Source organism: Podarcis erhardii, assembly GCF_964252035.2.
Source record: "Podarcis erhardii genome assembly, chromosome: W".
In the NCBI taxonomy this organism is placed as follows: Eukaryota; Metazoa; Chordata; class Lepidosauria; order Squamata; family Lacertidae; genus Podarcis; species Podarcis erhardii.
This window is the reverse complement of record NC_138506.1, coordinates 17,403,608-17,430,143: the sequence shown is the minus strand read 5'-3', so window position 1 is coordinate 17,430,143 and position 26,536 is coordinate 17,403,608. Positions and strand designations below refer to the sequence as shown.

Genomic DNA, 26,536 nt, shown 5'->3' with positions numbered 1-26,536 from the left:
CAGCGCGGAGCACGGGGCGCCCTTTGGAGGACGCCCCGTGCTCGGCGCTGGTTTGGCCAGCCTTGCGCACCCGGGGGATCTCCCCCCGAGAGCGCAAGGCTTGCGGGCGGCAGCTGGCAGCGCGGAGCACGGGGCGCCCTTCGGAGGCCATTCCGTGCTCCGCGCTGGTGTTGGCAAGTCTTGCGTACCGGGGGATCTCCCCCCGGGAGCGCAAGGCTTGCGGGCGGCAGCTGGCAGCGCGGAGCACGGGGCGCCCTTCGGAGGCCATTCCGTGCTCCGCGCTGGTGTTGGCAAGTCTTGCGCACCGGGGGATCTCCCCCCGGGAGCGCAAGGCTTGCGGGCGGCAGCTGGCAGCGCGGAGCACGGGGCGCCCTTTGGAGGACGCCCCGTGCTCGGCGCTGGTGTTGGCCAGCCTTGCGCACCCGGGGGATCTCCCCCTGAGAGCGCAAGGCTTGCGGGCGGCAGCTGGCAGCGCGGAGCACGGGGCACCCTTTGGAGGATGCCCCGTGCTCGGCGCTGGTGTTTTCCAGCCTTGCGCACCCGGGGGATCTCCCCCCGAGAGCGCAAGGCTTGCGAGCGGCAGCTGGCAGCGCGGAGCACGGGGCGCCCTTCGGAGGCCATTCCGTGCTCCGCGCTGGTGTTGGCAAGTCTTGCGCACCGGGGGATCTCCCCCCGGGAGCGCAAGGCTTGCGGGCGGCAGCTGGCAGCGCGGAGCACGGGGCGCCCTTCGGAGGCCGCCCCGTGCTCCGCGCTGGTGTTGGCCAGCCTTGCGTAGGTGCGTCCTATGGGACGGAGCGTCCTATGGGACGAAAAATACGGTACTTACTATTTCATAATAAAGTAATTATAAAATACTTTCTTTGTGTTTATTTGATGCCTATTAAAGAGAGTTACTTTATATATAGTCAATATAGGCACAGAGTTAATTTTTTAAACATTTTCTAATGGTGGTGTGCCTCAAGATTTTTTTCATGAAACAAGTGTGCCTTTGCCCAAAAAAGGTTGGGAAACACTGCTATAGAGTAACACGAAAGACACCCTAACTGAGGCTTCCTCAACCTCGGCCCTTCCGATGTTTTGAGACGACAATTCCCATCCTCCCTGACCACTGGTCCTGCTGGCTAGGGATCATGGGAGTTGTAGGCCAAAAACATCTGGAGGGCCGAGGTTGAGGAAGCCTGCCCTAACTCCTCAAGATGTTGAACTTGCTCCAGCTTCGGAGTACCTGCTATAAAAGAGACAACTCTAAGAAAGTCACGGTGCTCCAAAGCGTCACCAGTTGCATCAAGTTGCTTTAGAGAGAGCATTCATGATCATCCTTATCACATTACAGAATTGCTTGGCGACTAAGCAGGGAGCAGCACACGGAGATAAGGGGGGAAGCAAGTACTCTGCAGCCTGTGCCTCTCCCATCCCTTTGCATCATGAGTTCAACAAGTACAGAATGTAATGCAACCCAGCACAGCAACAGCAAGAGGGGCAGTCGCAACACCTCCGCAAGACCTCCTCATACTCTGGACAAGATGATGGTGGGAACTGCTTCTGAACCCTGTATCCCCTCCTCCTCCGCCTCCGCCTCCCTGCCACACAGCCTTAATGATAGAAGTATGGATGTGGAAGTAGTTGACCTCACTTGCGAAACTTCAGAACCTATAGTTGTTGATCTTACGCAAGACGATTCTCTTGTGCTTGTTGGAGAGAGTGGGCAGCAGCCCAATAGAGAGTTCAGACCTCAACCATTGTCTGACAGCCTCATATTTAGTGGTGGTGGTGGTGGTGGTGATAGCAGACACACACAGAGTGGTGCTCTTGCCACTAGAAAGCTCCCCAGAGAAGTGGGAAGGAGGGAATTTGCAAGATCCTCAGGCACTTTGAGTTGTGGAATTTGCATAGACAGCTTTGCAGAGATTGTGCAAAGCGGACGGCTTATAGTGTCAACAACATGTGGCCACATCTTCTGTAGTCAGTGCCTCAGCAATTTCCTTAGGTATGCTAACTTTTGCCCAATTTGTAGGAGGCATCTCACTCCAAAGGAGTATCATCCAATTTATATGTGAAGACATGAGTGTTCCTGAACACAGTCTAATGTGGCCTTCATAAATATGAGTGAACTCCAAAGAACACACCAAGTACAGTATATATGACTTCAATATGACAGTTAGCAATTTCACTTTTTCCCAGTTGGCCTCCTTATAGTCCAGTTGTACTGTTTCAGCTTTGTTTTGCTTTAAGGTTTTTGCAGCTCACATTTTTTGAGGTCTGTAGACGTTTGAAGAACAGCTTGGAGGATATGTCTGCTGCTGCCACATTGCTTTGTGCCGATATCTCATTTCTGTTCTAGTTCTGTTGCTGCTTTGAGAAAAGACTGATGTCGAGTGAACTCATCTATTCAAGACTAGGCTAGTCATAGTCATCTATGATAATACAACCTGCAGCTTCTTTTTGCAATTTGCCTTGTAAAAAACCAAAGCCAACCACTCACCGGTGGAAGTCTGTTCCACATCTACTTGCTTTCTAGTGGCAAACCCCTCTTTCTGTTGATGTATCCCTAATAAAGGCCAAGGTTTATACAACACTGTGGCTCATTTCTAACGCTGCATGCATAAATGGTTTATTACAAAGAACTCTGGGTGGTCCGAGTCTTCTCTTGAAGAGAATACAGCCATCATGTTAGACCTGAGCAGCTTTCCCTGTCCAGGCATGTGCTTAAGGAGCAATTCATAGTGGAGTCCGTACCGAGGTTGCCACGTGGGGCAGAATCCAATGGAGATGAGCTAAGCCATTTATGTGAAACACTCCTCAAATGGTTGGAAGAGGATAAAGTAATTCTCTGCTTTTCAGAAACGCTTTGCTGTGGGGAAGCTGCACCCATAGGGCCATGTTTCAAGCAGCAAGCATGTAAGACTTGAACCTCGCATGATGAAGTCAACTTGAGTTGCGGTGACTCCCTTTCTCAGCCCTGTCACGTAGTCATAGTGGAACTATGAATGGCTTGACCTGCTGAACTTTGGGATGCTGCTCTACTAATAGGTCTAATTGCTTTAAAACGTTTTATGTTGATAACTCTTAAATGAAAGACTTTCTCTTAAATGTATAAAAAATGCCTTCCAGTAGCACCTTAGAGACCAACTAAGTTTGTTCTTGGTATGAGCTCTCGTGTGCATGCACACTTCTTCAGATACATGAGCACACAAAAGCTCATACCAATCACAAACTTAGTTGGTCTCTAAGGTGCTACTGGAAGGCATTTTTTTATTTCGTTTCGACTACGGCAGACCAACACGGCTACCTACCTGTATCTTAAATGTATGCCAGCCAATCTTCCGTTGGTAGAAAACATGGGCTATCCAGCTAATCAGCAGCATCTCACCAGGCCTTAATCGGCTGCGGTGAATCTCATAATATTTCCCCCCATGTTTCTTGTTTATTCGATTTTAAGGAGTCTCGCAACATAGTGAAACCTCACCCGTGACAGCTTGGAGGGCCAGTGTTACGCTTCCAGTTCAGCACTGGATTGAACACCTTTTTACGAAAGCAGATTGGCGAACATCAGGCGTATCTGTCTATGATAGAACTAAAAACTAGGGAAAATAATTTGAGATTGAGGTCAGTTCCAGAACTTGAAAAGGAGGATTTAATTGAGTTTCTGACAAAAGAATTTGCAGAATTTTGGCCTTTGGAAGAGGATAAAAACTTTAAAATTACAAGTGCATTCAGACTTGGAAAGGGAGGGAGGAAGGTCAGGTCAAGGGATTGCCTGATCTCCCTCAGAACGAAGGAAGAAAGAGACAAGATACTGGGTGCGCACTTTCAAAAGACTCTTGAGATTCATGATTTTAGAGTGGAAATCTACAAGGACATTCCGAAACATCTTTTGGAGCTCAGATCTAACTACAGAGACTTGGTGACACTGCTGAGAAGCAACAGAATCATCTTCAGATGGGCGTTCCCCCAGGGACTATCTTTTAATTTTAGAGGGAAAAAAGTTAAAATCAGAACAGTTGAAGACAAGGAAAAATTCTTGAGTGACTACGGAGAAGACCTCCAGAAAGAGACTGAAAAAGGACCAGGAGCCCTAGGATCTGGACCATTAAGCTCTTTACTTACACCCCTGGGTCTTGATGAGCCGGAGAAAGTGATACCGCCGTCAAAGGGAGAAGAACTTTTGGGAGCCGTAGGAGGAAAATAGACACATTTCAACATGTCTCTGCAACTATTAAGTTGGAACATTCATGGTTGTAACTCCCCTCAAAAGAGGAAGAAGATCTTTCATATATTAAAAAAGGAACAATTAGACTTAATTTGCTTACAGGAAACACATGTGATTAGGCTTCACAGGAAAGTTTTAATTAGCAAAAGATTAGGCCAAGAATTTATCTCATCGGACAGAGTGAAGAAGAGAGGAGTTGTTATCTATGCAAAGGAAAGTCTTTCACCAAAATTTCTTTTTAAATAATAATAATAATAATAATAATTTATTATTTATACCCCGCCCATCTGGCTGGGCCTCCCCAGCCACTCTGGGCGGCTTCCAAAAGAATATTAAAATACTATGATACATCAAACATTAAAAGCATCCCTAAACAGGGCTGCCTTCAGATGTCTTCTAAAAGTCTGAGATGAATAAGGGAGAATTATGGCAATTGAAATTCAAATACAAGGAGAAAAATTTTTGATTTTAGGAATTTATGCACCAAATGAGGGGAAGTCAGAATTTTATAAGAAGTTGCATGAGGCAATGCTGGACTACATGGACTATAATAACATTATTATGATGGGTGATATGAATGGGGTGGTATCTACAAACATGGATAAAGCAACAAAGACAAAACATAACGAAAGATGGCAGGCTACCTAAAACTTTTTTTGACCTAACTGACAATATGGACTTGATTGACATTTGGAGAACCAGAAACCCCTTAGGGAGAGAAGGGACCTTCTTCTCTGAAGCCAAAATGACCTGGACTAGAATTGATCAAATATGGATAACTAGAGGACTGGTACCAAAGATTAGAAAGGTGGAAATCTGCCCCAAAACCTGCTCCGACCATAACGCCGTGAAGATGGAAATGAAGCTAACAGTAACTGGTTCCTTCAGATGGAAGATGAATGACACCTTATTAAGAGATCAAGAGATTGTTAAGAAGGCCCAAAAAACTCTGAGAGACTATTTTGAAGTAAACCTGAAAACTACAGTTGAAAAAAGAGTAATCTGGGATGCAAGTAAAGCGGTCGTGAGGGGATTTCTGATACAACAGAATGCTATAAAAAAGAGAACCCAAAATGAGAAAAAAGAAAAAATCTTGAAGAAAATAAAAGAAGGAGAGAAAAAAATTAAGATCGAAACCAAAGTCACAGGAGATTCTGAGAGAAATTAAATTACAGCAAGTACAATATTCGAAATTGATAAATCAGGAAATTGAGTGAAAAATCAAACAAATGAGACAAAAGACTTTTGAATCAGCAAATAAATGTGGGAAACTACTTGCGTGGCAGTTGGAAAAAAGACAGAAGTTGAACACAGTTACAAATCTTGAGGTTGAAGGGAAAAGTATCCAGAATCCTGCGGAGATTAGAAAGTGCTTCCAGAGATACTTTAAACAACTCTATACCCAGGGGCCACAGAATGAGATTGAGATAGACCAATTTTTAAGAACAAATGGATTACAAAAAATATCTCAAGAAAATGAGACAACATTGAACTACAAAATAACAGAACAGGAGATTGAGGGTGCCATTCAAAACATGCAATTAGGCAAATCTCCAGGACCGGACGGATTAACCTCCAAGTATTATAAGACTTTGAAAGACTATTTAATTCAACCATTAAAGGAGGTGTGCAATGAGATTCTGGAGGGAAAGAAGGCGCCGGAGTCGTGGAAAGAAGCTTTCATCACATTAATACCAAAATCTGAATTTGAAAAGACACAACTCAAAAACTACCGTCCCATATCCCTATTGAATGTGGATTACAAAATTTTTGCAGACATTTTAGCTAACAGACTGTGATGGGACAATGAGCTACTTGTGCGTAAAAGGGTTAGTCCCTCGGAGTTTGCTTAACGTAGCAAAGCTCTGCCTTGAGCGGAGCCCTTGGACATGGCTCCGTTAGTCACTGGTAGAATCCGACAGTGGGCGCTTGCGGAAACGCTTCCAGCATAAAAGCTGCTTAACGGAAACGCGTCTCCTAGATTCCCTGCGTGACAGCTTCCGGCGAGGGGTGGGGGTCACTAAAGGGGGCCTTGATACCTCCTCACTGTTCTCACTGGAAGTGTCCCAGAGCCTCCCCTCTGACTTCCTGTCCCTTGGAGCTCCTGCTCCCCCCCTACTGGTTCCCTCTTCTGCTGCTGAGTCTCTTCTATCCTCCTGGAGCCCTTCAGCCACCTGTTCTTCCGATGGCAGTTTCCTGACATCCACCTCCCCTCCAGGCCCCCCTCCACCCCCTCCCGCCTCCTCTTCTACAGGCGGTGAGGCTGGAAAGCCTCGGAAGGAACTCTCCTCGTCCTCAGAGGATTCAAACACTTCTAGCCACTGCCTTCCATTTCCTTCGCCGTCTTCCTCTTCTTCGTCGGAGTATGCTGCCTCCTCACCCCCTGACTCTGGGAACCCTTCAAACACCCCTTCCTCATCAGTGGTCCCGAAGTATTCCCTCCTAAATCGCTCCACCGGCTGCGGTTTTCTTGGGAAACGCTGATGGAACGTTTCTATCAAAACCTCGTCGTGGACTTCTTCTGCTGGCACCCACGTGTTTTCTGACTCTTCCTCCCCCTCCCATTCTACCAAGTATTCCACCCGATTCCCCTTCCACCTGGAATCAATGATTCCTGCCACTTCCATGTTGCGTTCTCTCTCTTCTATGACAGGTGTTTGGGTGACCCCCCTCTCACGTTCCCCCCACTCCCGTCCCTCTCGGTACGGTGACAGTAATGATCTGTGAAATACTGGGCGCAATTTCATGTGACTGGGCAATCTGAGTTTGAATGCTACTGGGTTAACCTGTTGTATGACCTCAAAGGGTCCCAACCGTTTGGGTCTCAATTTCTTACACCCTCCCTTAAACGGCAGTCCTTGGGTGGATAGCCACACCCGGTTTCCCACCCTTATGGTTTCACCTTCCCTCCTATTTCTGTCTGCTTGTTTCTTATATTCTTCTTTGGCTTTCTCCAAGTTGAGTTGGAGCTGCCGGTGGATTGCTTCCATTTCTTCCACAAAGTGTTCCGCCGCCGGTACACTCCAGTTCTCCCCTCCTTCTCCTGGGAACGCTCGAGGGTGACACCCATAATTGGCCAGAAAGGGACTCATCCCTGTGGACACGTTTTCCGCGTTGTTGTAGGCAAATTCTGCCAGAGGTAACTTATCTACCCAATCAGTTTCTCTGTCTTTTACATAACACCTCAGATATTGTTGCAAAACCCCATTTGCCCTTTCTGCTTGCCCATTTGTTTCTGGGTGCCTGGCGGTGGAAAAACTTACCTCCACATGCAGCAAGCTCATTAGCTTCCTCCAGAACCTGGAAGTAAATTGTTTCCCTCTGTCGCTCAAAACCCTCAAGGGGGCGCCATGCAACCTGAAAATATGCTTTACAAACAACCTTGCGGTTTCTTCCGCTGTGACTGCATGTGAACATGCTATAAAATGGCACATCTTAGTTAGTAGATCTACTACCACCATGACCGCTGTTTTCCCTTTGGATTTCGGTAGATCGGTCATGAAATCTATGGATACCATCTCCCATGGCCTTTCTGGGGTGGGTAAGGGTTCTAATAACCCTGCTGGCGCCAACCTCTCTCCCTTTGCTCTTTGGCACCTGTCGCATCCACGGACATACTCCCGCACGTCTTCCCTCACCTTGGGCCACCAAAACTCCCTGGTAACCAACCACATGGTCTTGTGCTGTCCGAAGTGCCCCGCCGTGGGGCTGTCATGCAACTGTTTGAGCACCCGCCCTCTTAGTTCCCCATCTGGTATGTAGAGTGCCCCTTTGTAATATAGTTTTCCGTTCTTTTCCTCAAAACCCCCTGTGTTCTCACCTGTCTCCCTGAGTTCCCTAAGCTTTTCTTGGGCATATTCATCGTTCTCAGTACCCTCTACCAGTTCTCTTTGCCCCACCAATGCCGCCCCACAAACCCAGTGGTCCTCAGGGATGATATGTCTTTCTTCCGCCGCTCCTTCCCCCTCTAAGTACTCAGGTTTTCTGGAGAGAGAGTCTGCTCTGACATTCTCTGCCCCCGGCACGTAGCGAATTTCAAAATTGAACTTGGAGAACTCTTGCGCCCATCTTACGTGTCTCTGGTTCAGTACTCGGGCTGTCCTCCAGTATTCTAGATTTTTGTGGTCTGTCCGCACTTGAACCTTGTGTTGCGCCCCGATCAACAGGTGTCGCCATCTCTTGAACGCTTCATGGATGGCGAGTAATTCCCTGTCGTACACGGTATAGTTCCTCTCGGATTTGTTCAACTTCCTCGAGAAGAAGGCACACGGTCTCCATTCTGACGTATCCTGTCCCGGCTGGAGGAGTACGGCGCCCACCGCTCTGTCAGACGCGTCGGTTTCCACTCTCATCGGCTGCTGCAGATCCACGTGTAAGAGTTGTTCTTCCGAAGCAAACGCCCTCTTTAAACTTTCGAATGCTCGCTGCGCTTCTTCCGTCCAGACAAATTTCTTCTTACTGCTGAGACAATCCGTGATGGGGGCCGTTAAGTGGGCAAAGTTCTTGATGAACTTCCGATAGAAGTTTCCGAACCCCAAAAACCTTTGCACATCTTTCTTAGTTTTTGGTGGTCTCCATTCCAGTACCGCTTGCACCTTGCTAGGATCCATGGCCAGCCCCTTGTCTGACAACCGGTACCCTAGGAATTCCACCTCTCTGGTGTGAAACTGACACTTCTCCAGTTTCACCCACAGCTGGTTTTCTTGCAGTTTGCTCAGTACCTCTCGTACATCTCGCACATGCTGCTCTTCATCCTCTGAGTACACTAGTACGTCATCTAAGAACGCAGCGCAGTTCTTGTAAAGCAATGGTCCTAGGACGTGATTCATGAATGATTGAAAAACGGCCGACCCCCCCTGGAGGCCGAAAGGCATAACGCAGTACTCAAAGGCCCCCAAGGGGGTGAACATAGTGGTTTTCCACTCATCTCCCTTTCTCATACGTATCAGGTTATACGCCCCCCCTCAGGTCCAGCTTGGTAAAATTTTTCCCTTTTCTCACCCGGGTCAGAATGTCATCGATTCTGGGCATGGGGAAAGTCACGGGTTCGGACACTGCGTTCAGGGCCCGGAAGTCCACAACCAATCTCGGTTTATCTGTATTTTTTTTGTCCACAAAGAACACTGGGCTACCCCCCACCGCTCGTGACTCTCTGATGAACCCACGCTTGAGGTTTTTGTCAATAAACTCCCTTAACTCCTGCATCTCCCTGTCTGACATTGCATACACCTTGCCCACTGGCAATTGTGCTCCTGGGAGTAAGTTGATTTGGCAGTCAAAGGGTCTGTGCGGGGGTAGTTTATTTGCTTCCCTTTCGCTGAAGACGTTGGCCAAATCTGCATATTGTCGTGGTACCCTTCCTTGATCTGTTGCTTCTATCTTTGCTAACGTGGCCTGGGTACCTACTTGGCCCCCCTTTTCCGTGCAGTGTCCCATACAATGCACTGACCCAAAGGAAACCACTCTCTGATGCCATCCCACGAGCGGATCATGCAGCGCTAGCCAGCTCATCCCCAAAATGATGGGCGCTCCTCCCAAAGTGGCTATATTAAACGCTATCAGTTCCGTGTGTCTTGCCACCCTCATTGTCATGGGGACAGTCTGCTGGTTAACTTCTCCTCCCAACAGCGCCCTCCCATCAATCGTGGTCACCTGCAGAGGATTTTTTAAAGGGATGGTTTGTATCTGGTGTGCGGCTGCAAACTCCTTACTCATAAAGTTGCAGGAGCTGCCTGAGTCCAATAGCGCCTTAACCTTTAGCGGGTGTCCGTTTGCCAGTTCTAGTAACACCTCTATTACTAGCGCTGGTCTTGGTGGTTCCGGCGTGGGCACATTCACTGATCCTTGGCCTGGCTGCTGTGCCCCGATGGTTGCAGCCAGGCGTTGGCTTTTACTGACTCCTTAGCTCCCTCCGCCTCCTCCCCAACACCTCCCGCCATTCCTTGCCATTCCTTTCTTTGCGGACAAACCCTGGCAAAGTGACCTGGCTGTTGGCAGAGAAAACATTTCTTGGCGCCTTTCCCCTCCTTCTTCCGCCCTTCGCTGGGGTTTGAAACTGCGCGCGCGCGCGCTGTTCTGATTTCCATCGGCTCTGCTGGCTGGGAAGGCTGCTCTGGAATCTCTGGAATGCGGAAATCCCTCCAACGCTCCTCTTTCCCTTCCCGCTTCTCCAAGGCTCTAGCCTCCTGCCGTGATCCTATGGCCAGCGCTGATTTAGTCAGCTGGTCCATAGACTCCGCCCTGGGCGCCCGGGAAAGTTCATCTTTTACTGCCGAAGATAATCCTTCTTCGAACAGCATTTGTATCGGTTCCGCAGACAAATCCCAACTTAATTTATGGATCAACATGGTGAACTCAGTCCAGTACTCACGGACAGATCGGTTCCCTTGCTTACACGCCATTAACTGTCTGCGCGCCACTCCCTGCTCAATCTCACTGGAGAACATCAAATCCATGGCGCGAAAAAACTTCCTTGTGTCCTTTAGGACCTCGTTATTGGCTGCCATCAGGGGTCTCACCCAGTCTCTCGCCCCTTTTTCTAGATGGCCAATCACAAACGCCACCCTCGATTCCTCATCAGGAAAATCATCAAACTGCAGATTAAGGGCATATTGCATTTCTGTCCTAAAGGCTTGATAGTTCCTGGGATCACCCCCAAATTTCTGCACCAGTCCCGGCACCTTCCTTGAGACTTGGGTGGCTTTTCCCTTCTCTGCATCGTGAGCCCTCCTCTCCTCAAGCCTAGCCGTTTGCAGGGCTAACTGAACCTCCAACATCCTGTACCTTTCTTCCAGGCTTGGAACGGCTGCAGCTGCTCCCCCTTCTCCGGCTCCGGCTGGATTGCTCATGATGCCTCTCCTTGCACAAGCGCTTTCAGGGACTGTCGGATTGCTGTGATGGGACAATGAGCTACTTGTGCGTAAAAGGGTTAGTCCCTCGGAGTTTGCTTAACGTAGCAAAGCTCTGCCTTGAGCGGAGCCCTTGGACATGGCTCCGTTAGTCACTGGTAGAATCCGACAGTGGGCGCTTGCGGAAACGCTTCCAGCATAAAAGCTGCTTAACGGAAACGCGTCTCCTAGATTCCCTGCGTGACAGCTTCCGGCGAGGGGTGGGGGTCACTAAAGGGGGCCTTGATACCTCCTCACTGTTCTCACTGGAAGTGTCCCAGAGCCTCCCCTCCGACTTCCTGTCCCTTGGAGCTCCTGCTCCCCCCCTACTGGTTCCCTCTTCTGCTGCTGAGTCTCTTCTATCCTCCTGGAGCCCTTCAGCCACCTGTTCTTCCGATGGCAGTTTCCTGACACAGACTAAAAAGAGTTTTAAATGAAGTGATACATAAAGACCAGGCAGGCTTTCTCCCAGGCAGACATCTTTCGGATAATACAAGGAACATTATTGACATTTTGGAGTTATTACAAACGAACATTACTACAAAAGCAGTTTTAATTTTCATTGACGCGGAGAAGGCCTTTGACAATATTTCTTGGAATTTTATGAAGAAAAATCTTAAGGGAATGGGAGTGGGACGGGGGTTTGAAAATGGTATAGAAGCAATTTATTCAGAACAAAAAGCAAAATTGATAGTTAATAATGTGGTGTCAGAAGAGTTTAGAATAGAGAAAGGAACACGACAGGGCTGCCCTATCTCTCCATTGTTATTTATTTCGGTCCTGGAGGTGCTCTTGAACATGATTAGAAGGGATCGGTTGATTCAGGGAATTATGGTCGGAGCTAAACAATATAAACTTAAGGCTTTTGCAGATGACCTGGTTTTGACATTACAGGAGCCAGAATCTAGTACGAAAAGGGTGTTAGAATTGATTCAAGAATTTGGTCATGTGGCAGGATTTAAACTGAACAAACAAAAAACAAAGGTTTTAGAGAAAAATCTGACAATAACGGAAAAAGAAAGGTTTCAGAAGGAGACAGATTTAAATGTGGTTAAGAAAGTGAAATACCTAGGGATCAACATGACGGCTAAAAATTTGAATTTATTTAAAGATAACTATGAGAAATGTTGGTCAGAAGTCAAAAAAGATCTAGAAATTTGGTCAAAATTGAAGCTTTCCTTGTTGGGACGAATTGCAGCTATAAAGATGAATGTATTGCCAAAAATGCTATTTTTGTTTCAAACTTTACAGATTGTAGACAAGATGGACTGTTTCAAGAGGTGGCAAAGAGACATTTCTAAATTTGTCTGGCAGGGCAAAAAGCCCAGAATAAAATTTAAAATATTGACTGATGCTAAAGATAGAGGGGGGTTTGCCCTGCCAGACATGAGGCTGTATTATGAATCAGCAGCATTTTGCTGGTTGAAAGATTGGCTACTTCTTGAGAACACTGACATTTTGGACTTGGAAGGGTTCAATAATACTTTTGGGTGGCATGCATATTTGTGGTATGACAAGGTAAAAGCAAATAGAGCATTCAAAAACCATATTGTCAGGAAAGCGGTGTTTAATGTCTGGACAAGATATAAAGATTTATTGGAAAACAAGACTCCAAGGTGGCTATCACCTATGGAGGCTAAGGCTCTGAAAAAACTTAATATGGAGGCCAACTGGCCGAAATATTGGGAGATACTAGAACAAGACCGAGATACATTGAGACTGCAGAGTTTTGAGAAACTAAAAGATAAAGTGCGAGATTGGCTACATTACTATCAAATAAAAGAAGCCTTTAACCTTGATAAAAAAATAGGCTTCCAGGTGGAAAAATAGAAGTTAGAAACAGAATTGTTAGAACCTAAAACTAAGATACTTTCAAGAATGTACAACTTGCTGTTAAAATGGAATACTCAGGATGAAACAGTTAAATCAGCTATGATTAAATGGGCACAGGACATTGGTCATAACATTATGTTTGCTGACTGGGAAAAGTTGTGGACCACCGATATGTTGTTTACGGCATGTAATGCCTTAAGAGAAAATATTATGAAAATGATCTATAGGTGGTACATGACCCCAGTCAAGCTTGCAAAAATTTATCACCTGCCTGATAATAAATGTTGGAAATGTAAGGAAACTGAGGGAACATTCTTTCACCTTTGGTGGACTTGCCCAAGGGTTAAGGCTTTCTGGGAAATGATATATAATGAACTAAAAAAGGTATTCAAATATACCTTCCCTAAGAAACCAGAGGCCTTTCTTTTGGGCATTGTCGGCCAATTGGTGCCAAAGAAAGATAGAACATTCTTCATGCATGCAACAACTGCAGCAAGAATACTTATTGCAAAGTATTGGAAGACACAAGATTTGCCCACCTTGGAAGAATGGCAGATGCAAGTGATTGACTACATGGAACTGGCAGAAATGACTGGCAGAATCCGAGACCAGGGAGAAGAGTCGGTGGAAGAGGACTGGAAGAAGTTCAAAGAATACCTTCAAAAACATTGCAAAATGTTTGAATGTTAAAATGATGTTGGATATAAAGATAACATGGCATTAGTGTTTTGGTAAAAAGAAATATGTAAAAATGATTTGGGGCAAAAAGGGGTAAGACCAGAGTATTATTATGTCATGACTAAACAAATGATATAAGGGATTAAGGGATAAAGAATATGTGATAATTGGCTTAATAGGAAAGGAAAAGAAACCAGAGGCATAATAGGCTGAAATGTACAATAGGGTATAAGATTGGAAAGAGGGGAGGAAATTGCTGAAATTGATTTTGTAAAGGGGAACACAGAAAAGGGAGATGCGAGGAAGTCAGGAAAGAGAGTTATAAAGATAGTAAGCAAGGAATAATTTTTTCTCTGTTTTTTGTTGTTTTTGTTTTGTTATTCTTGATTGTCTTTTTCTCTCTTTTTTCTTCTTTTTGACTGTGATATTTGTTTTATTATGAAAAACCTTAATAAATATCTATATATAGATTAAAAAAATGAACACCTTTTTAAAAAGGGAGGCTTCCTTAGTCTCCCCGCAGCCTGCTGCAGGGGCCTAGCTGCACACACCCCATATTAGACTTGCACATAGCCTGGCAATCATGTGGCATGGTTAGGACTTCCACAGATGGCATTGTCTCCGTGAACATGGGCTGTGGGGATCAAATCCTCTGTGCAAATGCGTCTGGTGTTACCAGAACCTATAGGCACCCCCAGCTTTCGAGGGGAGCTTAAGACAGAGTGCTCAACGGAAGGTCATTTCCATTCATCCCTACCATCACCGTTTCTGTTCTGTTTGCACAGACACTCTTACTGAAGAACAAATGACACTTTGCCCAGGGAGGGACCTTGGTAATATGGTGCCCTCCTGGTGCCTTCCAGAAGCCAGGCAGGGGAGGGGTCAGGCTTGGGGAAGGATGCACAAGGCTCTGGTGGGGTCCTAGAGCCCTCTCATCTCATTCCCAAAGCTGGGAGAGTGCTAACTAGGCTTGGGGAAGGAGGCAGGAAGGCTCCCTTCTGGGCCCCACATCCTGTGCAGGGGAAGAGCTTCACTGCCCTAAATCCACCTCTGCTTTGCCTCGTGTTTCAGTCACCATGAAGGCATTTTACCCATTGGAGAAAGTTGCACAATGTATTTTGGAGGTCACTTCTTTGAGTCGTGATGGGAAAAACTGAATTCCTGTGCAGAATCCTTAATGCGCACCAAACTGGAGGGGTACAGCAAGCGCTACTGTTGGACGATGCTGTATGGAACCTAACACTTCACCAGTCTAGTCGTTGCATAAAAGTTCTAGCAAAACTATGTGTTCGGGTGCCTTGACCCTTACACAGTTTCCTGAATCCTTGCAGTGATCGGTTTTTTTGGGGGGTGGGGGTGAGTTGTCTGGTGGCAGATGAAAAACGGCACCCAAGTTAGCAAAATGCAGTAACCCAAACTACATCTGCATAATGGACTGTTCTTGACGGTAGGCAGCAATTGCCATGTGATACCATGACAAGGATAGGAGAATATTTAGCAAGTGAGTCAGAGCTTACAGTTGCCATATTCAGATGGGTTATTACATGCTCTTGTTTGACTTGAGACTGGACACCTCCCCCACAGGACACTACACTATTACTTTTGGGGTACATAAATAAAGCCATAGGCTATGCAAATAACAGATGGAATAATTGGCAGAATTCTCTGCTAGGTTTTGTGACCTCTGCCATTTCTCAAGGACAGGGTCACAGACATCTGAATACAATTGACCTGCATTTAATAAGAAACGAGTTCTTAGGCTCTGACAGTCCACTGACAGTCCTTTATTTGTGGTTTTCCTTTGGTGATGTAGATATAATTCATGTTTGTGAGGTGCCCCCTCCCTTTTTACTTGCTCCTGGCTCCTAGTCAAGTAGCCAGTTCATGTTCTGTAATTCACACAGAAATCTTCAGCACCGCAGGGCAGGTGTATCTGGTACTGAACACTTTTTGCCTGAACAGATTTCAGAAAAACACAACAGCTCTTGGTATTCAACGTTATCTGTTGAGTTACTCTACTCTGAATGCCCTTGCTTAGTTAATTGAGTCCACTTTTCTGCATCAACAAAACACACTTTGCATCTTAAACAAAACTCCCATCAGGATTCCAGTAGGAACCAGTTTGGAAAGGGGGGACCCAAACCCAGTGGGTCTATTTTTGCTTGCGCCAGAGGACGTTGCTGAACTCCCTTAATCATGGTGAGTGCAAGGGTGTTGTAATCTATGTATTCACACATCACCATTGACTTTCTGACTTACGGTTGCAAGATGCTTGTGACCATTGCTTCATTTCTCCCCCTTTGCTTCTGGCACAAGCAGGATAAACAAACCTGGAAGCTTTGTTTTCCCCATTACATCTGGTCATGGTTTGTTGCTCCCTAACAAGCCACAGTCAGCAGGCCAGCCATAAGCAGGGACTTCAGATTGGCTGGCAATTGTTGCTTATTATGATAAGGCCACAGTCCGGGGTTCAGACGTGATGTGGTGCCAAAGCCTTGTGCTTTGCTTCTCCTGCTTGCTCCAAGAGAGAACAGCATGAGGAGCAATTGGGCAGCATGTGCTACATAATGCATTATAAAATGACTCCTGGTGGCCGCTGTATGTTTACAGCGTCTAGGAAGCTGCTTTGTATGCAATCAATCACAGTCTTCACTTAGACTAATCTGCATAATAACAAATCACTATTTCGCAGGGAATGCATGTTTTAATGCTCCTTAATGGCAAACTCCTTGCTTGTAGAAATATCTTTTTAAATCCTATCCAAATGGCATGTCCTTGTCTCAGCTCCTGAATTACCATTACCAAAATGTAGATCTAGGAAATTTCCACTTCCTGCCTACCTTGGGAACCATCATGCGCCTATTTATGACCTTTAGGTCATCAGCCCTCCCATCTCGACTCATGGAGATAAAGGATACTCTATGGTGGTTCCACTCTCTCCGCCCAGTGAGGGTATTTAAGGACGAAACAAGGAGGCAATTGGTTCCTTGCATAGAGTCAAAGCTAATGAGGAAAAGGGAAAGCAAGCTTAACACTAGAAATACTAACTGCCCGAAGGAAGAAAAGAATTCTGTAAGCCTAGATTTGCAAGACCTGAAGAAGAGGCTAATGAGTATAAAGACTGCGATTTCTACCCAAAATATAAGGTCAGTAGAGCCTAGAGCACAATATTTAAAGAGGTCCAACAACTCTTTATCCCATAGAAAGACATCAGTGCAACTCCCTGTTTCCTTTTCAAGTGTCACCGAAGTAGATGAGGAATTTGGCGCCTACAACATTTCTATGGCAACAACACCTAAAGAACTCTACATTGCTGACAATCTGGAGAAATCCAGCACCCAATCTAAATCTGGACCTTTGCCTAATGTTCCAAAAATTTATCAGAATGATCAACCTTCTCTACTGTACTCCTGGCGAGACAGGATGGACAGATCTTCCAAACTCAAAGCTGGCTCTTTGTTGGCCAGTGACCCACATTTTATAGCACATGCCTCATTAATACTCCCACAGCCACAGATAGAACCAACAGTCCTCCAATCAATCCAGGAGGGAGAGGGGGATTGACAGTTAACGAAACACCGTGGGACCGCCCTCCCTGCTTGGGGTGCAGTTGGTTGGGTTTTATCTTCTAGGGATACTTACCCTATCAAACCTTCACCTCTTCCCCTTACCATTTTGACCCAGGAGTCCTGGCCCAGGGATGACTTGTCAGTGAGGGGATGTTACCCCTCTATTGGGGAGGCTACTATGGGGTCTGGGATTCCCACTATTGAAGGGCTAGGGAGGAATGGCGGTGGGGCTAGATATCACTATCGGCGAAGGGTTTTGAGATGCAGTGATGCTCGAACCCCTTCCAATCTACGTCCCATCCCAAGGGACGAGGGTAGGGCGAGCAGGGATTACCCACCTCCGTCATTGGTGTTGTGCAATGCCAGGTCCATAGGCAACAAAACCGCCACCATGGGTGACTTTTTTGTCTCGCAGGGGATTGACCTGGCTTGCGTGATGGAGACCTGGGTACGGGAAGGCGAAGTAGTCTCCCTACATGAGATAACACCCCCAGGCTTCTCTGTCCTCCATCAATCGCGGACTGTGGGTCGGGGGGGGGGAGGAGTAGCGTTGTTAATCCCGGAGGATTGCTCTTTCAGCACCATCAATCTCCGGCATTGAATGTGTTGGTCTCATGTGGGGCACCAAGGAGAGCTTGGCTGTCTGGCTGGTGTACCGACCACCCAGCGCACCGGCAGCCACCCTGTCAGACCTGCTGGAGGTGGCGGCGGGCTGGGCCTTGGAGTTCCCAAGCTTATTGGTTTTGGGAGACTTCACTGTTCATGCCGATGCCGCCCCCTCCTCACAGGCTCTGGACCTAGTGACTTCCATGGCAACACTAGGGCTCTCCCAGTTTGCTTTGGGCCCCACTCATCAAGCAGGCCACACGCTGGATCTGATCTTTGGTGCTGGCATAGATGTGATCATGCTCCCCCCTGTGGAAGTGCCATGGTCTGATCACTACGCTCTGAAAGCCAAGATTGACTTCCCGCTCCTCCCCTGCTCGGGTGGGAGCCTATTTGGGCTCGCCCGCAAAGGCTGATGGATCCTGAAAGATTCCGTCAGGCCTTGCGGGACCCTGCTCCTCCTGGCGACTCATTAGATGACCTTGTCGAGGACTGGAATAACCGGCTCTGGGCAGCCATCGATGAGATCTGCGACCCCGTCGAAACCGGGCCCCTTGGTTTACTGAGGCGCTCCGGAAAATGAAGCGGGATCTCAGACGGCTAGAGCGGGTATGGTGACAGACTCGTGACGGAGCTTCAAGAACATCTTAAAGGACGCTTATGAAAGCCTATGAGATGGCTATGAAAGCTGCTAAGATATCTTACTTTGCAGCTTCCATTGCATCCGCTAGCTCTCGCCCGGCACAACTTTTTAGAATAATTAGGTCGATAATGTCCTTAGGAGGACAACCAAATTTAAGCACAAATTCGACCCACAGCTGTGAGGCATTCGCGAGCTTTTTTGCGGAGAAAGTCCTGTTGCTCCGCCATGACCTCCCTGCCAATTTAGGTACAGTGACTGAACTGGAGGCCCCTCAACTGTCTTTGGGTCCAGTGTTGGACCATTTCAATCTGCTACTCCCTGCTGATGTGGATAGATTCCTCCAAGCTGGTAGGCCCACCACCTGCCTCCTCGATCTGTGCCTGTCTTGGCTGATTAGGGCGTGTCCAGATGTTGCACGGACCCCCCTGGTTGAAATTATCAGTTTGTCCCTTGGCACGGGGACATTCCCTGGGGAACTGAAGGAAGCAGTCGTGTGTCTGCTCTTAAAGAAAAACTTCACTAGATCCTTTAGACCTATCCAATTACCGGCCAGTTTCAAATCTTCCATATCTGGGTAAGGTAATTGAGAGAGCGGTTGCTGAACAGCTTGGTAGGTTTCTGGAGGAAACATCGGGTTTAGGTCCATTTCAGTCCGGGTTCCGTCCTGGTTTCGGGACCGAGACGGCTCTGGTTGCCCTAACAGATGATCTCCGTAGACAACTGGATCGAGGCAGGTCAGGACTGCTGATTCTTTTAGATTTGTCAGCAGCCTTTGACACGGTCAATCATGATCATCTGGACCACCGCCTTGTCGACGTGAGGATACAGGGCATAGCTGTGCTCTTTTATCTCTGGTCAGGGACAGAGCGTGGTGCTGTGAGATTTTGACCAGCTTCTGCCCATCTGAAGCTGATACAGGCTTGTCTTATCTTGAGCCCAAACAGAGTAGTCCACACAGCAGAAGGATAAGCAGTATGTGCCACATTCTTAATTTTTATTTACACTTTATGCTGAGAGAATACAAACATGCATCTTGCCCCTGTGAGAGCAGAGAAGCAACTCCTCTCGGAAACAAAGAGCTCCGAGAGAAACGTGAAAAACAGGAAACCAGTGAACGTCACATCCAGTCTCCCATTCCCGTGGGAATCCAACAGTAACTCTGACTGTGGAATGCAAAACAATGTCTTGTGACTGCAGTTGCTGCTCAGTGAGGGAAATAGAAACCAACATCCTCCCCCTTTCTGTAAACATCACTGGGCAGTGTGTTCGCACAATATCAGTACAAACCCAACTTCTGCACATAGGTACAGTGTTGATCCCTTGATACAATCTTGGACAATACATCAGCAGGAATTTCATTACCTGGCATATAGGACACCGTTACGAGTCCCTTTTGAACACGTTCCTTAGCATGTTGCAGTTTCAATTGCAAATGCTTCGTGCTTTGCTTACAACCTTCAGAATTCAGCAAAGCCAAACATGCTTTGTTGTCCTGGTAAACCTGGATTGGACATTTGACAGGAATTTTCATGTCTTTGCACAATTGTAACAACCATTCACAATCCTTAAGTGAATAAGACAGTGCATTCAGTTCAGCTTCACAAGTACTTAAGCTAACTGTTGTTTGCTTCTTGCATGACCAATCAAAAAGACCCTGATTGTACATGTAGCAAATTCCAGACGTACTTTTCCTGTCTGTAGTGTCACCACCAAAACTTGCATCTGCAAATATCTCAAGACCACCAGACTTCTGATTGTTAAATCTCAGTCTGTAATGCATAGTGCCTTTCAAATAGCGAGCTATGCGTTTCAGAGCTTTCCAATCCTTAACAGTAGGATTGTTGACTTGTCTGCTTAGCAAATTACAGCTAACAGCAATGTCAGGTCTTGAACATCTGGCAATGAAGTTTAGTTTGCCTAGCACACTTCTGTACAGTGTAGTGTCAGAAAATGCTTCTTCAGTGTCATCTACCTGATAACCTGTTGTCATCGGTGTGTCTACAGGGTTAGCATCCATCAGGTTTAGTTTGCTTAACACATCAGCAATTTTCCGTGACTGGTGTACTAGAATGTTACCATCTTGATCTCTCTCTATTTCCAGAGATAGGTAGTTGTTTACCTCACCAAGATCTTTCATGTCAAAGTGCTCTTTCAGTTGAGCTAGGGCGTTATTGTACATTGTGACATCTTTCCAAAAGAACAGAATATCATTAACATAAAACAAGCAATACAGCTTCTTTTGCCCTTCCTCTTTGACAAATACACATGGATCAGCTTTCCCTTGCTTAAAACCTAGAGAAAACAATACTTCAGTGAGTTTTGTGTGCCAACACCGTGCACTTTGTTTGAGACCATAAAGAGATTTCTTCAGAGCACAAACAAATCCCTGTTTTCCCTGTACGCCATCAGGTGGAAGCATATAAAGTGATTCACCTAGAGATCCGTACAAAAATGCTGTATTCCCATCGTGGTGACTAACGTGTAGATTCTCCTCTGCAGCAAGCTTGAGCATAAGCCTAATGCTCTCATACCTCACAGTGGGTGAGTAGGTCGCGTGATAGTCTTCTCCTGGTACCTGTGAAAAACCTCTGGCTACCAATCTGGCTTTGTGTCTGACTTTCTTGCCATTTTGATCAGTCTTTGCTTTGAAGACCCATTTGCTTCCAAGCAGTTTCATTCCTGGAACTACTGGAACTAGCTCCCATGTTTTGTTCCTCTCTAAGGAATCAAGCTCAGCCTTCATGGCATTTAACCATGGCTCAGCATCCTTTGAATCCAAATCCTGGATTTCTTGGAAATGTGAAGGTTCAAATACCTTCTTGGAGCTTTTAACAGCTGCTACTGCTGTCTTAGCAAACTCATCAGCAAATCTCTTTGGAGGTCTGCCTTTTGTGGCTCTTTGTGACCTGCGAATTAGCTGTAGGTCTTCAACACTCTCCTCTTCCTTCTTAGGAGAAAAGTGACCTATTGTGAACAATGGTTCCTCCAATTCTTGATCAGAGCTTTCAGAGGGTCACATAGAGGCTTTCGCACTCTTGAAATCCTCTGAATCACCCGATTCAGTCTCTGACTCAGAATTAGGACCTTCATCAGTGGGTGTGGGTTGTTGCGGCAGCTGTGGCCGTTGCTGCTGCTGTTGTTGTTGCCTATCCTCAGTCTCATCACAGTCATCAGGATAACATTGGAAAATTCCCACATTCTCCCCCCACTTAGCATTGTACTCAACACTTCTTGTGAGCCTAATTGTCTTAGAGTCAGTCATCATTATTCTGTAGGAACCTTTCTGATAACCTAGAAAGATACCATGCAATCCACGCTTGCCTAAGTTGGAGCTTTGTGGTGTGTGAACCCACATGTCAGAACCAAAAATTCTCATGTGTTTGATGTATGGCTTCTTGCCAAACATCTTCTCATAGGGGGTACAACCAATCGCTGAAGATAACCTACGATTATAACTGTAAACAAAACAAGAGAGAGATTCGGACCAATAACTCTCTGGAAGATTGGCATCATGCAGCAAGGTTTTCTTTTTCTTTTTTTAATAATATTTATTAGCTGTTTAAAAATTACAAAAAGAAAGAAAAAGAATTAAACAAAACAATACAATACAATACAAAAACAAAAACACTACTTAAAACATTGAATTAACAAATGAAAACAAAAACAATTAAAAACACATCCAGTAATTTCCATATCTTATCTTTCATTCGCTTGTTTCATCAACTTCCTCACACCTCCTGTAATGGTTGTAACCCTCCCAGGACCCCCTCCACCCCCGGCCTGACCCTGTGACGTAACCTTGTCCCCCTCTTCAGCCGACGATGCAGGGAACCCCCGAAAGGAGCTGCTGCTGTCGTCCGAGGAACCAAACCCCACTTCCCACCCGCTCCAATTTCTTCGCACGGGACGGGCTTCCCAGTCTGATTCCTCCTCTCCTGACGATTCTCCTCCTTCCTCTTCGGAAGCTGGAAAACCCACGAAATCCTCATCATCCTCATCGGTGGTGGCAAATTGCTCCTCCCAGAATCTCTCCAGGGGTTTGGGCTTCCTTGGGTACCTGTTGTGAAACTCTTCCACCAGATATCTATCATCTATTTCCCCCGCGGGAACCCACGTGTTTTCTGACTCGGGTTCCTCCTCCCAAGCTACTAGGTACTCCACCTGCCGCCCCCGCCAGCGCGAATCCAGGATCTCCATTACCTGGTGGTGGTGTTCCCTCTCTTCCAATTGTGGGTGTGTGAGCCCTTCCCCTCCTTCCCCCCGGACCCTCCACTCCTCTCTGTACGGTGAGAGCAGTGACCTATGAAACACCGGGTGGATTTTCATGTTGTCTGGCAACTTGAGCCGGAACGCCACCGGGTTCACTTGGTGTGTCACCTCAAATGGTCCCAGCCGTTTTGGCCTCAGTTTCTTACATCTGCCCTTGAAGGGTAAGCCTTGGGTGGATAACCACACCCGGTCCCCCACCCTAATGGTCTCCCCTTCCCGGCGTCGTTTGTCTGCTTGTCTCTTGTACGCCTCCTTGGCCCTTTCCAGATTCATCTTAAGCTGCTGGTGCAGGGCTTCCATTTCTTCCACGAACTGCTCTGCAGCGGGCACACTCCACCCTTCCTCCCCGCTCCCGGGAAAGGCCCTGGGGTGACACCCATAATTAGCCATGAACGGGCTCATCCCCGTGGACACATGCTCCGCATTATTATACGCAAACTCCGCCAGCGCTAGCTTTTCTACCCAATCGTTCTGTCTCTCGTTGACGTAACAGCGTAGATATTGCTGTAAAATGCTGTTCGCCCTCTCTGCTTGCCCGTTAGTTTCCGGGTGCTTCGCCGTCAAGAATCCCACCTCCACCTGCAATAAGTTCATAAGCCTCCTCCAGAACCTCGAGGTAAATTGTTTCCCTCGATCAGAGATAACCCTCGAAGGAGCCCCATGCAACCTGAAGATGTGATTCACAAACAACCGGGCGGTTTCCTCTGCCGTTACTGCATGTGAGCGCGCTATAAAATGGCACATTTTGGTCAGCAGATCTACTACTACCATGACTGCTGTCTTCCCTCTGGATCTGGGTAAATCTGTCATGAAATTGATAGACACCACCTCCCAGGGTCTTCCCGGCGTGGGTAAGGGTTCCAGTAGCCCTGCCGGGGCCGCCCTCTCCCCCTTGGCCCTTTGGCAGCGGTCACACCCCCGTACATACTCTCGTACATCTTCCCTCACCCTTGGCCACCAGAACTCCCTAGTAACCAGTAACATAGTTTTGTGTTGCCCAAAGTGCCCCGCTGTTGGGTTGTCGTGAAGCTGTTTGAGCACCCTTTCCCGCAAGGCCTCCCCGGGCACATACATTGCTCCCTTGTAATACAGCAGTCCTTCCCTTTCCTCAAAGCCTCCCTGGTCTCCCCCAGTTCCCCTGAGTTCCCTGATTCTGGTTTGGGCGAATTCGTCCTGGCGAATCAGCTCGGTTAGTTCTCGTTTCCCAACCAACGCTCCCCCACACACCCATCGTTTCTCAGGGAACACGTGTCGAGCTTCCGGTGGTCCTTCTCCTTCCGTGTACTCCGGCTTCCGGGAAAGTGCGTCTGCCCTCACGTTCTCTTCTCCCGGCACGTACTTGATCTCAAAGAAGAACTTGGAGAACTCCTGTGCCCATCGAATCTGTCTCTGGTTGAGGACTCGAGCTGTTCTCCAATATTCCAAGTTCTTGTGATCAGTGCACACCTGAATCTTGTGCTGAGCCCCTATTAGGAGATGTCTCCACTGCCGAAAGGCTGCGTAAATAGCAAGCAGTTCGCGATCATACACCGTGTAGTTCTGTTCCGATTTGTTCAGTTTCCGTGAGAAGAAGGCGCACGGCCTCCAGGTGTGTTGGCTCCCTCCCGGCTGCAGCAACACCGCTCCTACCGCTCGGTCTGATGCGTCGGTCTCCAGCCTCATCGGCTTCTGCAGATCCACGTGCAGGAGCTGTTCCTCCGAGGCGAACGCCTTCTTTAGCCTTTCGAAGGATCGTTGGGCACTTTCCGTCCAGACGAACTTCTTTTTGCTACTGAGACAATCCGTGATGGGTGCGGTCAAGTGGGCAAAGTTCTTGATGAACTTCCGGTAGAAGTTGCTGAACCCGAGGAACCTCTGCACATCCTTCCGGGTTTTGGGGGCCTTCCATTCCAGCACCGCCTGCACCTTGCCGGGGTCCATGGCTAGGCCTCTGTCCGACAACCTGTACCCCAGAAATTCCACTTCTCTGGCGTGAAATTGGCACTTCTCCAGCTTGACCCACAACTGATGCTCTTGCAGCCTCTTCAGCACTTCCCTGACGTCCTGGACTTGTTGTTTTTCATTGTCCGAATAGATCAGGACGTCGTCCAGAAATGCTACGCAGTTTTTGTACAGCAGGGGTCCCAGCACATGGTGCATGAAGCTTTGAAAACAGGCTGAGCCCGACTGTAATCCAAAAGGCATGACTAGGTACTCAAAGGCCCCTAGGGGGGTAAACATGGTGGTTTTCCATTTGTCCCCCTCCCTCATTCTAATCAAATTATATGCTCCCCTGAGGTCCAGCTTGGTAAAGATCTTCCCCTTCCTTACCCGAGTTAGAATGTCATCAATTCTGGGCATTGGGAAGGTCACGGGTTCCGATACGAGGTTTAATTTTCTATAGTCCACGACCAGCCTGGGCTGATCCGTGTTTTTTTTTTCTCCACAAAGAACACAAGGCTGCCCCCCACTGCCATCGGCTGGGTGAGGACTGCAGGGCCTGCTCCCTTCCAGGGCCTTTTCCAACTGGCCCAGGGGGCGTGGCCCAGGCCCTCTCTCCTGGCTATAAAGGGACTCCTGCTGCAGTGAGGCCTCGGACCATCGGCTGGGTGAGGACTGCAGGGCCTGCTCCCTTCCAGGGCCTTTTCCAACTGGCCCAGGCCCTCTCTCCTGGCTATAAAGGGACTGCTGCTGCAGTGAGGCCTCGGACCATCGGCTGGGTGAGAACTGCAGGGCCTGCTCCCTTCCAGGGCCTTTTCCAACTGGCCCAGGGGGCGTGGCCCAGGCCCTCTCTCCTGGCTATAAAGGGACTCCTGCTGCAGTGAGGCCTCGGACCATCGGCTGGGTGAGGACTGCAGGGCCTGCTCCCTTCCAGGGCCTTTTCCAACTGGCCCAGGGGGCGTGGCCCAGGAACAAACTTTTGGAACAAACTCTTGGGAAGGGTGGGAAGTGTTCTGCCATTGCTTCCCTGTTCCAGGGGGTTAATGTGCTTTAAAATGTCCTCAAGCAGTCGGTGGCAATTTAAATTTTTATTTCTTTTTTTCCATTGCTGGTGGTGGGTGGGATGGATATTTGGTTGGGGATTAATTTTAGTATAATTGTTCTGTTCCTTTTTGTTGTTGTTGTTGTTTTATTGGTTCTGTATAGTTTGTGTTTTGTTTTGAAGGGGCTAGATCAGGGCTGCCTGGGAGTGGGGCCCCAGCCATCACGATGGCTGGGACAAGTTCCACAGGGGGGGAAGCACTGGGACATCCGATCTCGGTGATCATGGGCAGGAGGCGGAGTTACGCTAAGACCAGACCATGTCATTACCGAGGAGGCAGGTTTAGTCGTTGTTTGAAGACTATCCCTGCCTCCGGGTCTGGCCTTGACCGGATGGATACTGGAATCAACAGGGGAAACCTACATGACCTGAAGGTGTTGCTGTGTAATGCCAGGTCAATGATGAATAAAACCACTGCCATCCACGACCTGATTGTGGATGGAGGACTTGACCTGGCATGTGTGACAGAGACCTGGTTGGAGGAAGCAGATGGGCCTGTCCTTGCCACTGCTTGCCCACCAGGTTTCTCTTACGCACAGCAACCCAGGTCATGTGGGCGGGGAGGGGGGGTTGCAGTGATTTTTAGGAAGTCACTAGCTTGCACCAGGCATCCTACTGGGAAGATCCAGTTTTCTGAGTGCATGTTCTGGAAGTTGGGCAATAGGGGCAGTACAGGATTCCTTTTGGTGTACCGACCTCCCCGCTGCACCAAGGATTCCCTGTCTGAGCTGCTTCAGGTCGTGGCGGATTTTCTCCTGGAGACACCTAGTTTGGTTGTCCTAGGGGATTTTAACATCCATGCCGACACGACCTTACAAG

The 26,536-nt window shown here is 47.7% G+C and overlaps 1 long non-coding RNA gene and 1 pseudogene across 2 annotated transcripts in view; both read left to right on the top strand.

The window, feature by feature from the left end:
* Positions 1-26,536, top strand: part of LOC309333266 — a 117,325-nt gene that overhangs the window by 13,189 nt on the left and 77,600 nt on the right. The gene's annotated exons all lie outside the window — the stretch shown is intronic.
* On the top strand, positions 1,425-2,057 carry LOC309333236 (E3 ubiquitin-protein ligase RNF4 pseudogene; annotated as a pseudogene). Its single transcript has one exon. The product of its transcript is annotated as an E3 ubiquitin-protein ligase RNF4 pseudogene (transcript).